At 43.0% G+C, this 13,642-nt stretch overlaps 2 protein-coding genes across 7 annotated transcripts in view; one reads left to right on the plus strand and one right to left on the minus strand.

Annotated features, from left to right (window-relative positions):
* The window catches only part of ZNF106 (zinc finger protein 106), an 83,681-nt gene extending 79,836 nt beyond the window's left edge, over nt 1–3,845 (minus strand). For 3 of the 5 annotated variants that reach the window (XM_030559580.1, XM_030559577.1, XM_030559578.1), the window contains exon 1: nt 3,665–3,845. The gene's annotated coding sequence lies outside the window, so the exon portion shown is untranslated. The remainder of the gene's footprint in view (nt 1–3,664) is intronic. The other 2 variants (XM_030559583.1, XM_030559579.1) reach the window with 2 other exon arrangements.
* Nucleotides 3,846–4,056: 211 nt separating this feature from the next.
* The window catches only part of SNAP23 (synaptosome associated protein 23), a 42,262-nt gene continuing 32,676 nt past the window's right edge, over nt 4,057–13,642 (plus strand). The window contains exon 1 of one of the 2 annotated variants that reach the window (XM_030559585.1): nt 4,057–4,240. The gene's annotated coding sequence lies outside the window, so the exon portion shown is untranslated. Of the gene's footprint in view, nt 4,241–4,333; nt 4,598–13,642 lie in introns of those variants that run through there. The other variant, XM_030559586.1, reaches the window with a different exon arrangement.

Raw genomic sequence — 13,642 nt, forward strand, 5'->3', positions numbered from 1 at the left:
CTGTGACTGGATCATTCTGTTCATTTTATTTTGTAATAATGACTGGTGACACTGGTAGGCTTCAAACTTGCTTAAAAATTGTAAATATATCAATAAAACACTGTGTTCAACTGATACCTGTATATATTGTGGCTAGGGAAAGTTCAGCGTTTCATTTTAATCATGGAAACACGCTGATTCTTCTGTTTTTTTAACTGGAGAATTTGAGGCTTTTTAATAACAGAAAACTAGAATCCCTGGTGATACAGGAACTACATTGCTGCTGCTCATGATGCACCTGTTATGTAAACAGAGGTCATACCATATCCAGGGCTGACAAGTCAGAAGCAACCCCTTCAGCAGCACTAAGTTTGGAGGGGGGTGGACGGGGGGGGGAAGAATAAATAATAGCAAGACAAAAAGCAAGGTTGTTTAAAATTAAATACAACAGTGACAGCAAATTGCAGGCCCAAACTGACAAACACTTAAGTAAATATTAGGGCTGTCAAGTAATTAAAAATATTAAATTGTGATTAATCGCACAATTAAATCATACTGTTAAACAATAAGAACACCATTTATTTAAATATTTTCGATGTTTTCTACATTTTCAAATATATTGATTTCAATTACAACAGAATACGAAGCATACAGTGCTCATGCTATAGTTATTTTCGATTACAAATATTTGCACTGTAAAAAGCAAAAACACCTCTAACCTCAATATAACACGACCCAATATAACACGAATTCGGATATAATGCAGTAAAGCAGTGCTCTGGAGGGGCGGGGCTGCGCACTCCAGTGAATCAAAGCAAGTTGAATATAAAGCAGTTTCACCTATAATGCGGTAAGATTTTTTGGCTCCCAAGGACAGTGTTATATCGAGGCAGAGGTGTAGTATTTTTCAATTCACTCAATACAAGTACTGTAGTGCAATCTCTTTACCATGATGTTGAACTTACAAATGTAAAATTATGTAACAAAAAACGCATTCCAAAACAAAACAATGTAAGTCTTTAGAACCTACAAGTCCACGCAGTCCTACTTCTTGTTCAGCCAATCATTCAAACAAGTTTGTTTACATTTGCAGGAGATAATGCCGCCTTCTTCTTGTTTAAAATGTCACCTGAAAAGGAGAACAGGTGTTTGCATGGCACTGTTGTAGCTGGCATTGCAAGATACTTATGTGCCAGATGCGCTAAAGATTTGTATGTTCCTTCATGCTTCAATGACCATTCCAGAGGACACACATCCACGCTGATGAAGGGTTCTGCTTGATAACTATCCAAAGCAGTACGGACCGAAGCACGTTCATTTTCATCATCTGAGTCAGATGTCACCAACAGAAAGTTTATTTTCTTTTTTGGTGGTTTGGGTTCTGTAGCTTCTGCATCAGAGTGTTGCTCTTTTAAGACTTCCGCCCACCACACACTTCAGTTGAAAAAGTGCTGACAATCTACTAGGATACCCCGGATGATTGGATTGAGAAATCTGCCTCATGAGGCACTGTAAACCCTTCCCAAAGCACCTTGAGGTCAGTTGCACAGCGGGATAGCTACCACAGTGCACTGCTCTGTCGATGCAAGAGCTGTCAGTGTGGATGCACTCTGCTGACACAAGAAGCCAGTGGTTTTAATTAAAGTAGCATAACTTTTGCCCGCAAAACCTTGTAGTGTAGACAAGGCCTTAGACCGGGGTGGGCAAACTTATAGGCCAGGGGGTCACATCTGGGAATAGAAATTGTGTATCAGGCCACGAATGCTCACAAAATTGGAGTTGGATGCGGGAGACGGTGCGGGCTCTGAGGTGGGGCCAGAAATGAGGAGTTCAGGGTGCAGGAGGCGGATCAGGGCTGTGGCAGCGGTTGGGGTGCACGGAGATGCTCAGAGGTGCAGGCTCTGGGCAGCGCTTACCTCAAGCAGCTCTTGGAAGCAGGGGAATGTCCCTTCTCCAGCCCCTATGTGGAGGCGCGGCCAGGCAGTTCTGCATGCTGCCCCATCCACAGGCACTGCCCTTGCAGCTCCCATTGGCTGAAGTTCCTGATCAATGGGAGCTGCAGGGCCAGCGTTTGCGGCAGCATGTGGAGCCGAGCTCCCTGGCTGCTGCTACATATAGGAGCCAGAGAGGGACCATGCCACTGCTTCTGGGAGCCGTGGGGAGCGGCCCCTCATGCTGCTCCCCAGTTGGAGCACTAGAGCAGGGTAAGCCCCAGGCCCTGCTCCCCAGCAGGAGCTCGAGGGCCAGATTAAAACAGCTGGCGGGCCACATCCAGCCTGTGGGACATAGTTTGCCCACCTCTGCCTTAGACCCAAAGAGCTCACCCGAGTCAGTTGACCTGGGCTCTAAGACTCACTGCCACAGGGGTTTGGATTTATTTATTTTCTTTTTGCAGTACAGGCATACCGTAAGAATTTATTTGTGTTGGTATTTAGAGGAGGGACTCAAAGGAGCAGTGAATGGAGGAATGACAGACATCAGAAAAGTCCAACAACAGGGGCCCAGAATCCACTTCCGAACATCATACATCACACCTCAATCCCCTTCTCCTTCAAGCCATTCCTCAGAACATATCTGGTCCATGAAGACCATAAATCCTAGGCCTCCTTTGAAGGAAACAGTATCTCACATGAAATAAAAAAATTCAAGAAACAAAAGAAGCCAGTTAGCCAGAGAATAAATGAAGTCAGTTATAATTTCTTTCAAAACTTCACATAAAGGATTGATTGGCAGGGCAACTCCCACCTTTTCATGTTCTCTGTATGTGTGCGTGTATGTATGTATATATATATATATATATATATATATATATATATATATATATATATATATATATATAATCTCCTTACTATATGTTCCATTCTATGTATCTGATGAAGTGGGCTGTACTCAATGAAAGCTTATGCTCAAATAAATTTGTCAGTCCCTAAGGTGCCACAAGTACTCCTGTTCTTTTTATGGATACAGACTAACATAGCTGCTACTCTGAAACTTTTACCCACGGTTCATATGTTTTTGAAGTTGAAATTTAGAAATATGCTGAAGCGTTCATAACAGAAATCAGAAGAGAAAAGTTCATGTGACATTTTTAAAAAAGGAAATTTTTGTGGGTTAACGTATTCATAAGTGTAAGTGCTTACTTTAAAGTGCAAAATCTTCCAAAACGCATCCTGGTGATATTTTGGCATGCTACAAGAACAAATAACATTTGCACACTAACAACCTCACTCACTGAACATATTTAGATGCAAGCTCACACTTGTTTTCAGATGTGTGCTTACTTTAACTTAATAAACCTGCGTGACAGAGTGAGTGAGGATGGTCATAAAGGCGGGCGGCTACTGCTGGCAGAGTTTAGCACCCAGCATGGCTCTCAGTGAGGAGTTGAAGATCTGTAAATGGGTGTTGCTTTAAAACAAGAGAAATTCTACCCAACCCAACAGGGAAAGATCAAGAGGCTCGGCGTTAGGAAGAACACACTCTCTCTTTACGGTGCAAGAGCCGTCCCGCCCGCCTTCCCACGGTCACGGCGCCCACTGCCACCTCCTATACCTATCTCCCCCGACATCCCCGGCATCCGACCGGATCTCCACAACCCGCCACCACACTCCTGAGCCATTCCTGATCCCACCCCCTCCAACGGAGCAGCACCGCGAGCTCCTGCCCGCCACAGCCCCCTACTCACAGGCCGCGTCCTCCTGGCTCCACAACAGCGCAGCAGCCCCGCCGCCCATCACGCGGCCCGGACCGAGCAGGCCCCACCACCTACCCGGGGCCCGCCGCGGCTCCCACGGGAAAACGGCGGAAGCGAGTCGCGCTCGCGACCCGAAAGGGACCCCTGGCGCAGGACAAGAGGAGCGGGCGTTCCCGCAGCCAATCAGCGAGCACAGCCAGCGCCTTGCATTCTGGGAAATAGTCATTTCAGTGGCGCGTGGCTCTAGCCAATCGCTGGCTCTCTCCTTGCTCTGCTGGGTGGCGATTCGCGAGAACGGGTCCGGCCGCCATGCTGGGTGTGGCCACCGACGTGCCTTTCTTTTCGCCATGTTGAAAGTGCCCCCGCCTCCACCCCCGCTGTGTTGTCAGGTGGGCGGCGCTGGTTTCCGGTTCCGGTGGGGTTGGTGGCTCTGCCTGCCGGGCAGGTGTCGGTGGTGTGGGGAGTTTCGAGATGGGGCATTAAAGCAACGGTTCCGCTCGTGGGCTGGACTCGAGCGTGGTGGCGGCGACGGTTGTTGGAAGCGTGGTCGAAGGGCGGAGGCAGCAGGTGGGTTGAGCTGGAAATCTCCGGGTGCGGCTCTCGGTGGGGTGGGAGCAGGGCGGAGTCCGGGTCTGGTGCGCTGGGCTGGGCTGGGCTAGAGAGCGCTATGGGCTGCCCCACGCAGGGGCTGGCTCCCCGAGCCAGGGGCTGGCTCCCTTTGCCCATGAGTCTGGCCTGCGTGAGGCCAGGACCGGAGCAGGGGACGGGGCAGTGAGTTACAAGGAATGGATTTCAGAGTCCTGAGCTCCTGTCCAGTGATCGGGCCTGGAGGCTCTCCCCACCTTGCGGAGTTGTGACCGTGCTGCCCTCTCCCGGGGAGGCGCCATCTGTGCTAAAAGGCTTCACCAATTACCAGCAACAAAGGTAGTGGGGAATTGGCGATATCTCCAGTTTGAATCACTGTGAGGGCTTAGCTGTGTGTGTTCACTCGTGCTTATTATCTCCTGATAAATTTGTTTTTTATAATGCATTCAGTGAGTGCTGTTTAGCGTGTGTAAGAGAGAAGTGCTGAGCTCCAAGAAATGTTGGGTGGCAGATATGTACCTAGATAAAGAAGAAAATGTAAGTGTTTAAGCATTAGAAATAAGAATGGTCCTCACCATAAGAACGGGCATATTGGGTCAGACTAACGGTCCATCTAGCTAAGTATCCTGTCTTCCAACAGTGGCCAATGCCAGGTGCTTCAGAGGGAATGAACAGAATAGGTAATCGTGAAGTGATCCATGCCCTGTTGTCCACTCCAAGCTTCTGGTAAACAGAGACTAGGGACATTTCTTGCATGTTACTGTATCGCTAACAATCCTGGCTAACAACTATTGATGGACCTATCCTACATGAATTTATAGGGTTTTTTTTTTTAAACACTGTTATAGTTTTGGCCTTCACGAGATCCCTTGGCAAGAGAGTTCCACAGTTTAACCGTGCGTTGTCTGAAGAAGTACTTTCTTTTGTTTGTTTAAAACCTGCTGCCTATTAATTTCATTGGGTGTTCCTTAGTTATTGTGTTACGTAGAGGAGTAAATACATGTCATTGTTTTCTTTGTCCACACCAGTCAAGATTTTATAGACCTCTTTCATATCCCCCCAGTCATCTCTTCCAAACAGAAAAGTCCTAGTCTTTTTAATCTCGCCTCATATGGAAGCTGTTCCATCCCTCTAATCATTTTGTTGCCCTTCTCTGTACCTTTTCTAGTTCTAAAATATATATTTTGAGATGGGGCAACCAGAACTGCATGTGGTATTTAAGATGTGGGCGTGCCATGGATTTATATAGAGACATTATGGTATTTTCTGACCTATTTATCCCTTTCTTAATGGTTCTTAACCATTGGCGCATAACACTGAAGAATGTTAACTGCTTTCTTCAAGATGCTTTTAGAAACGCAATTTGTTTCTATATCCTTATAGAGGCCCTCTGTCTCTGCAGAAAGAGTTTGGGAAAGACTCTAGATTAGGTGATAGCTGAAAGAAAGGTTATTGGGGACATGGAACCCTTATGCTACTCGTTGTCTTTGCAGCACACACAAACCATGCTTATAGTTTGTTTATCAAACCTTTGTGCAGATCTAGAACATATGATAAATGGCATGAATCTTGTTCCATGTTGGGTTTTAAACATCTAATTTGATAGTCTTTCTTCCTGGCCTTTATAAGGGAGAGATCCTGTTATCGGCTTTCTGTGTGAACTCACAGTACCTAAGAAATAAAATTTCTGGTTTTAGTGGTTTAGAACATAAAACTGGTAGGTCCTGCCTCACTGTCAGCAAACTTTCAAGGCAGCAACCCCTAGTAAGCTTAATAGATATTAAACAGCTCTTCCCTAGTTCCTATCCAAATGTCTTGGGGTGCTTTTATAAACTTTTAGTTATTTGAGCCTTGTAGCATTGTCTGAGGTAGATAAAGAATACTGGATCACTTCACCCATCTGCTGTAGCCTCATCTGGGATGAAACACAATTACTGTTTAATGGCACACAACAACAATATAGCCAAATGAATACTCTGTTAAGTAGAATTTGCAAGGGAAACTTAGAAAGGTATAATGTATTTACAAGGGGCTGGAAAAGTCTAGTACCCCAGGGTTTAACACCCCTTCTGTCATGAAAAGTGACATTGGCTATTTCAGGAATCTGAGTAAGCATATTTCCCAATTTTGCGGATTACACACAATATCATGCCTTCAGCAATATAATGCCCACTGATAATCCTATTGGGATATTAGCTCAGTATTCAGCTGGAAGAAAGGTTACATCTATTCTGCTCCTCACAAAGCTTCAGTGGTTGGAGCAGCTGCTTAGGAAGGCTCTTCAGGGGACAAAAAAGCAGGCTGTTCCCAGTGCTGATGAGGGGGCTGTTTGGCTCATCGGGGGCTGGCAAGTGGATTCTGAGAGGCCCAGTGGTGGTGGTCTGGAAATTCATCCCTTTGAGTACCTCACCCTTTTGTAAGCGTAGGCACAGTTATCAAAGGTGCTTTTCAATGCATTTGGGACAGCAACCAACTGTACAGTAATGCCTCAAGTATCAGAGGGGTAGCCGTGTTAGTCTGGATCTGTAAAAAGCAACAGAGTCCAATGGCACCTTATAGACTAACAGATGTATTGGAGCATAAGCTTTTGTGGGTGAATACCTACTTTGTCATGCGTCTGACAAAGTGGGTATTCACCCATGAAAGCTTATGCTCCAATACGTCTGTTAGTCTGTAAGGTGCCACAGGACTTTTTGTCGCTTTGTACAGTAATGTGTTTAAATCTGTGTATAATAGATGGTCTTCCAGCCACTCATGGGAGGGCTCTTATACTCCGGTCATGGGGTTTCCCCAGAGGCAAAAAGCTGGCTTTGCTTGGACAAATATAAAGCTGAACATACAACAAGAAGAGACAGCTGGAAGAACAAGCACTGGTAATGTCATCTCATCTTTGCAGTGTGTTCAGGAAGTTGATAAGAGAAGCCAGGAAGGGTGCAGAATGGTATCTTTGTTTTTTGTTCTTCCCTCCCCCCCCAGTTGCTTTGTTCGTTTGGATATGAGACAGATGGGGAGGGGCGGGTTTCTGGTGCTGACACTTCATAGTATCCTGCAGCAGGAATCTGCTGTGCCTATAACATGAATAGGCTTATTCTCCTTTCAGCTAATGAAGGGGTTTAAAAAAAGCACATGTTTCTTCCATGCTTTCTTTCATATAAAAGACTTAGTAGGCCTAAGCCAGCTGTTTTTTGTCTTCTAAATCACCTAATTTCAAATTTATGATAGTACTACTCATCACTTTTTATCTTCAAATCAAAACATCAGTGTATTAAATCCCTGCATTCCTTTGGAGATGGACATCATCTCTCTCTTACAGTTGTGAAAACTGAGGCACAGAATAGTTATGATGTTACTGAGGCCACACAAAGTCACTATCAGAGCTGAGATTACAACTCAGAAGTCCCACTTTGTTGCTGAAACAATTAGATCATGTTTGTCTCTTACTTCCTGCCTCTGTTTGTTTGGAAATATCTCATACCTGTAGATGCTCCTGTCAGCTGCCAACAGTTCAGTGTTACCATGTTTTTAGTCAAGTGTGGTTGTGCATACTCTTGTTCTTCACTGGTGCTTGCACAGAATTTCACAATAAATCAATGAGCTAGTGAATGAGTTTCTTTTGAGGGAATTTTTTTTTTAAGTCTTATTCACTTCTACTGGTAAACACACCAGATTAAACAAAGGATAAATTAGTTTAGTTATTTGTATAGTCATCTGACAAGGTTTAATGCAATAATTCAACACAAACATTTTATTCTGCAACACATTATATGCTTAAACCCATACTCTGGAAAAACTACTCTTTTCTTTCCCTTGATTAAGGGACAGGCCACATATACCTATTTACTATTGTTACCATAGTTCGGCAGTTTTGTGCTCCTTAGAATTTTTCTCGGTCTGGACATAAAATTAAAGTCAACTGAATTATCAGCAGTAAGAATTTCTTGCCTTATATTGTCATAAGTAATATCTGCCATTAGTCTAATGGAAAGATCACATAGAAAATTTTGACTGGATTTATAGACCTTAAGGCCAGAAGGGTCTATTATGATCTGTTCTGACCTTCGGAAGAACATAGGCAGTAGAACTTCACCCAATGATTCTTGAGTCAAATCATGATATCTGTTTTAACTAAGCATTATTTTTTAGGTATACACTTACTTTTAATGTAAAGACATCAAGTGATAGAGAACTAAATGCTTAAGTAATCTTGTTTTGCTTGTTAATTACCCTCATTGTCTTAAAGTTCTGATTTATTTCTAGTGTGAATTTGTCTAGCTTTAACTTCCAACCTTGGATCTTGTTATGCCTTTGTATATTAAATTCAAAGAGCTCTCTTTTGGAAAATCTTCTTCCCTTGCAGGTATTTACAAACCATGATCAAGTCTTATCTTTATCTTCTCTTGGATAAACTAAATAAATTACGCTTCTTTAATCTTCTGCTGTAAGGCATGTTTTCAAGACCTTGAATATTCTTTTGGCTTTCTGCTGAACCCTTTCCAATTTCACATCTTGAAAGCTGGATGTGGTATTATCTGTGTTCAGGGCAACAGAGACACCATCCCTGGAATACTATGTCTCTACTTTTACTTGTGATTCCCCTACTTGATGTCCCAGTATTTCTGGTGCACAGGAGCTTTTCACGAATAATAATAGCTCTTTGGTAACTTTTCTGAAATAATTGGGTGATCACTTGCATATAGAAGTGGGTATTTGTAACAGCCATGACTGGGCATCCAGTTGCACAGTGCAGTCTAAAAAGACGTCAGGACTTCAGACTGACTTGCTAATCTCAGTACAGATGTTCTTTATAATTGGGGATGTTATAGAAGAAGCAAATTCTGTGAAGCGTTTCGCACTTCATAACAGCATTCTCTGTCTTGTTGGGGTAAAGCTTTAGCCAACTGCTCTTTGTCCAAGTGCTGCTTTTGGCAAAACATTGCCGTAGCTGTGTGGTGGTCATGTTTGTTAGATGATGCCCAGCTCTACGTTCATGTGATGCTGGCACTTCAGCCTGAGTTGTTTCGTCAGGCCTCCCAGCGGCTTCTTAGAGATGTTGAATAATATGAGGGGCAGGACTGACCATTGTGGTACTCTGCAGATGAGGGTTTGGCAGTGGAGGAATGGTTACCCTCTGGGTCTGCTCTGAGAGGAAGGCTATGAAGTATTTCAGTGTGTTTTTATTCGCCCTACCAGCTTCTTGTTGGGGGACAGACTTATTCAGTGATCAAAGGTATCGACTATTGCACTACATCAGACTTTTTTATATAGTCCAGTATTTTTCAGCTTCTCTGGCTGGTGACTTTTTTTCCCCAGATATACAAATTTGTGGACCCCCCTATTATAAAAGTTAAAAAAAAAAATAAAAAATAAAAAATCAGTAACAATAAGCCTATATAATACAACTATTACTGCATTTGACCTCACAAACACAGAAGATTTTGGTTCGTTGCCCTGAAATTATTCTGGAAATCTTGTTTTTATTGCTTGAACTGTAATAAAAATTTCAATGCCTCACTGTGATCATCCCAGTCCCCTTTCTGGAGTAGGGGTGGAGGGTCATAACACACCAGCCAAGAAACAGTTTTAGTCTAACTGCTTTCCATATTATATGCAATGTACCACCCCACCCTTTTTTTTCCTTTGTGGAAGGCATGAGGGTGCAACATACAAAAGAGGGGAAATCCTAGTAACTCAGTGAATGAGCTTTAACAAATGTCATATTTAGGAGGAAAAAGGAAGTGCTAGACTAGGGACAATTACTGGAAAAAGGCATTGCCTGTATACTTAAAATGAATTGTGTTTTGTAATTTTTTTTTAACCTAGATAGTGAACCCAGTTATGAGAACTTACAAGGTTGAGACGTAAAAGATCTGAAAACTTCCACCATGCTTTGTTAATACTGATGGGCTATTTGCTTTGTATTGTTCAGCCTTGATGTTCAGAAATTTTGTTTCCTCATTATTTCAGAAATCTTTAAATTGAATTAATTTAAATCTGGCTACATGAGGGGAAATTAGAATAAAAAAGGGAGGGGAGAATCAACTTTAACTGGATGTGATGCTTATTAAATGCACATTCCTCTTAAACTGTAAATTGTGCAAATTAATGACTTCTATTAAACTTTGCTTTGTGTGGCTAATGCTTTTAAAACTATTTGACCTTCGAACACGTTAGGTTGTTAACACGAGAGAACAGATGATGCTAAATGGACTCTACCTGCAGTCAAAAAAATGAGACTGATTGGACGGTACTAAGCAAATATCTCCAGCAGTCCTGTTGGATTAAAGAATAAGATTAGAGCTAGTACAGTGTTTGGTGTCTATTAAAGTCACAGTGATTTCTGTGAGTGCCAGTAAAGTAGAAGAAATTGGAGAGAACTTTGGTGATGGGATCTCTTCCCAGTCATCGGGGTACTAGTGTTCTTAGCACCTGAATCTCGTTCAATATGATACTGAAGATAGAAAACAGCAAGAGTGCTTCCCAGAGCTGAGCTGAGTCCTGCTGATAACTACAGAAGTACACAAACAAGGAAATTGTCTCATGCTTTTAGAATATACAGGATATGTGTACACTGCAATAAAACATCTGTAGCTGGCCCATGTCAGCTGATTTGGGCTCAGGCTGCTGCAGGGCTATAAAATTGCAGTGTAGATGTCTGGGCTTGGGCTGGAGCCTGGCTCTGGAACCCTCGCAGGGTGTCTTAATGCAGTGTAGAGAGATCCACAGGGCCCAAAATAAGTATCTGCCAAACATGGAGTGGAGGAAGAACAAAATTGACAAAGAGAAATTATCTTAGATTTCCTAACAGTAGAGGAATTAGAGCTACTTTATTTTATATATTTTAAATCTCCATAGCATTGGTTGTGGCCACAGGTGCCTGAGGGGAAGCAGCAGAGGGGAGAGAGCTGGTACAGAGAGCCATTGGGAAAAGCAAAAAGTCAATAATGGGGACTAGCGAGAGCTGGGGAACCCTTGCTGAGTTAGAGGAGAACTTGTGTAGAGGCCCCCAGGAAGGAGAGAGAGAACCAGCTTAGTTAAGAGAAGCTGATTTCAAAACAAGAGGGTTGATGCTCAAGAGTAGATCCTAGAAGCAGGGGTAGGACTTGCAGGCAGGGACACCTTGGTGAATGGAACACTATGGGAAGTCGCCTTGCTGCAGAAAGCTGAGCCCGGAACAAGGGGCAAGTCTGGAGGAATGTTCCCTGAGCAGGGGGAGCACTCAGGTCTGGAGGCCTGTCTTGAGTGGAGTACTGTAGGGAGTTCTGTGGCAGGAAACCTGACTGGGGGCAATGAGAGAAGACTTGCAGGAGAGGAGTGGGTCTTAGGGCTCTCAGGCAGCCTGGAGAGTGGGGCCCTGGAAAGGAGTTAAAGGAACTTTGAGAGGTGGATGACCTGGGAATGGTGACCTTTTGAAAGGGTTTGAAGAGCCACTGTGTTGTAATGTTGTCTGTCTTTGGGGATTTGAGAGGGGCTGTTTTTACTATGAGCGATATGTGAACTGTGACACTTCATACAAGTATGAGGTTTGAATTTGCACTGAGATATAATATTCCTTTGTGCAGGTGGATTTTGTGGAGAAACTGAGACAGGCATGACTGTTGTGCTGTGGTCTGCTGCAGGAGGGTGCCCCAGGTGGGGCTCATCAGATCAGTGTTGCATGAAGTCTATTTTAAAAGCAAAATATTACCTTAACACCAAAGTAGCCATGTGATTTGCGGAAAGTATAAAAATTAATGTGCAGTGTTTTCCTCATGCTGCCCTGCCAATGTTCTTCAAATGTAACCAGTGAGATGAGTCTTCATGTTCATTTAGTCTTTTTCTTACAGTGCCAGTTATACTTTGTCATATTCCTGGGGAAAATAAAATCATCAGCACAGCCCACTGAACAGACATTAGACGCTAACTACTTTTGATTACTAATAACTTTGAAGTATGAAGTGGGAAAACTAGAGATGAAAGGATTCCATAGCCAAATATTGGGTGTGGAGTTTCTTACTGCTGAATTAGTCTGTAAGATTCTTCCAGTTCTGTTCACAAATTGGAAATCAATTTTTCTTTCTCTTCTCACCAAAAGTACAGTTATTGTACAAGACAAACATACACAATGTTGGAATCCGTAAGATGTAGTAAGATGCTGGCTTCATCGTCATTCTCTATACCTCAGCAGTAACTAGCCTCCTTGGCTGATAGATAACCTCATTTTCTTTTCCCTCACCCATTTTATTGGTTAAATGCAAGAGAAAAGGGGGAACTCTGCCAGGAAAAGCCTTTTTTATCTGTTTTTGAGGAACAAGCATCAAGGCATAGCTTGTTCTCTGATACTGGTGAGGAAGGAAGAATTTGTGAAGCCAGGTTATTAGCTGAGCAATAGCAGAACAGGAGGGAGGGCAGACAGGTTATGGTGGAGGGGGGACATTCCTGGGAGGGAGGGGATATTTTAAGAGGCATGTCTGGGGAGAGAAGGGACTTGGCTAGAGGATGAAGGGGACTCATAAGTTGATTGAACTGTCACCCCATCTGAATCTCTGAACTATGGAAATCCAAAACTGTTGCATGTCAAGCCAACATGAAAGTACACACCTAACACCGATTCAGAGTGGGTAGTGTACACACAGGTGGTGGTAGAATAATTGTTGACTATAACACCAGTTGTCCTCTCTGAAACAGACAAATGTTTAATCACCGGTTTCATTACATCCTTGAAAGCTGAGGAGAATGATGTCCTTGTTTCAACTACTGCTTTTGTACATAACGCACAAACCCTTTCACAGAAATGTTTCATCCTGTTACTTCTATATTGGCTAAGTTTTGTAAAACTACTGTAGAAAGATTCTTAGTTGCCTTAATGTCCACTCCAGACATGATTGAAATGAATAATTGCAGTTCATAAAACAGCCATTTTATTATTAGGTTTTCTATAGTCTGGCACTGAATACAAATTCACAAGTGTATATACTGAGGTAGAATATTCCCAAAATGTTGACATTCCTATTCTGACATATAGCACAGGTTGTTTAGGTTTTCTAACGTGCCCAACAAAACTGGCAGAGAAATGAACCTTGAAACTCCAGCAAGTGTTAGGAATTCTTACATGCCATGACCATACTGGGCAGTGCAACTTGAGTATACTGTAATTGAGGCAAGGGATAGGTGTTCTGGGTGGCTGTTTTTTGTTTCTTTTGGAAAGAGGAGGCATTCTAAGATGTGCTTACTATATACTGTTACTGAACAGGTCCAATTTAAATCTTGTTTGAACACACCTACCCTTAGCAACATTTTTCTTAAGTATAGAAATCTGTAACTGTGAGGTTGTTTTTAGTTACATAATCTATAATAATTCAGGAGGACTATACAAACTCCCTGTTGCAGACCACAGCCTGAAATCCA

This window comes from Gopherus evgoodei, chromosome 4, assembly GCF_007399415.2.
Source record: "Gopherus evgoodei ecotype Sinaloan lineage chromosome 4, rGopEvg1_v1.p, whole genome shotgun sequence".
NCBI classification, from domain to species: domain Eukaryota; kingdom Metazoa; phylum Chordata; order Testudines; family Testudinidae; genus Gopherus; species Gopherus evgoodei.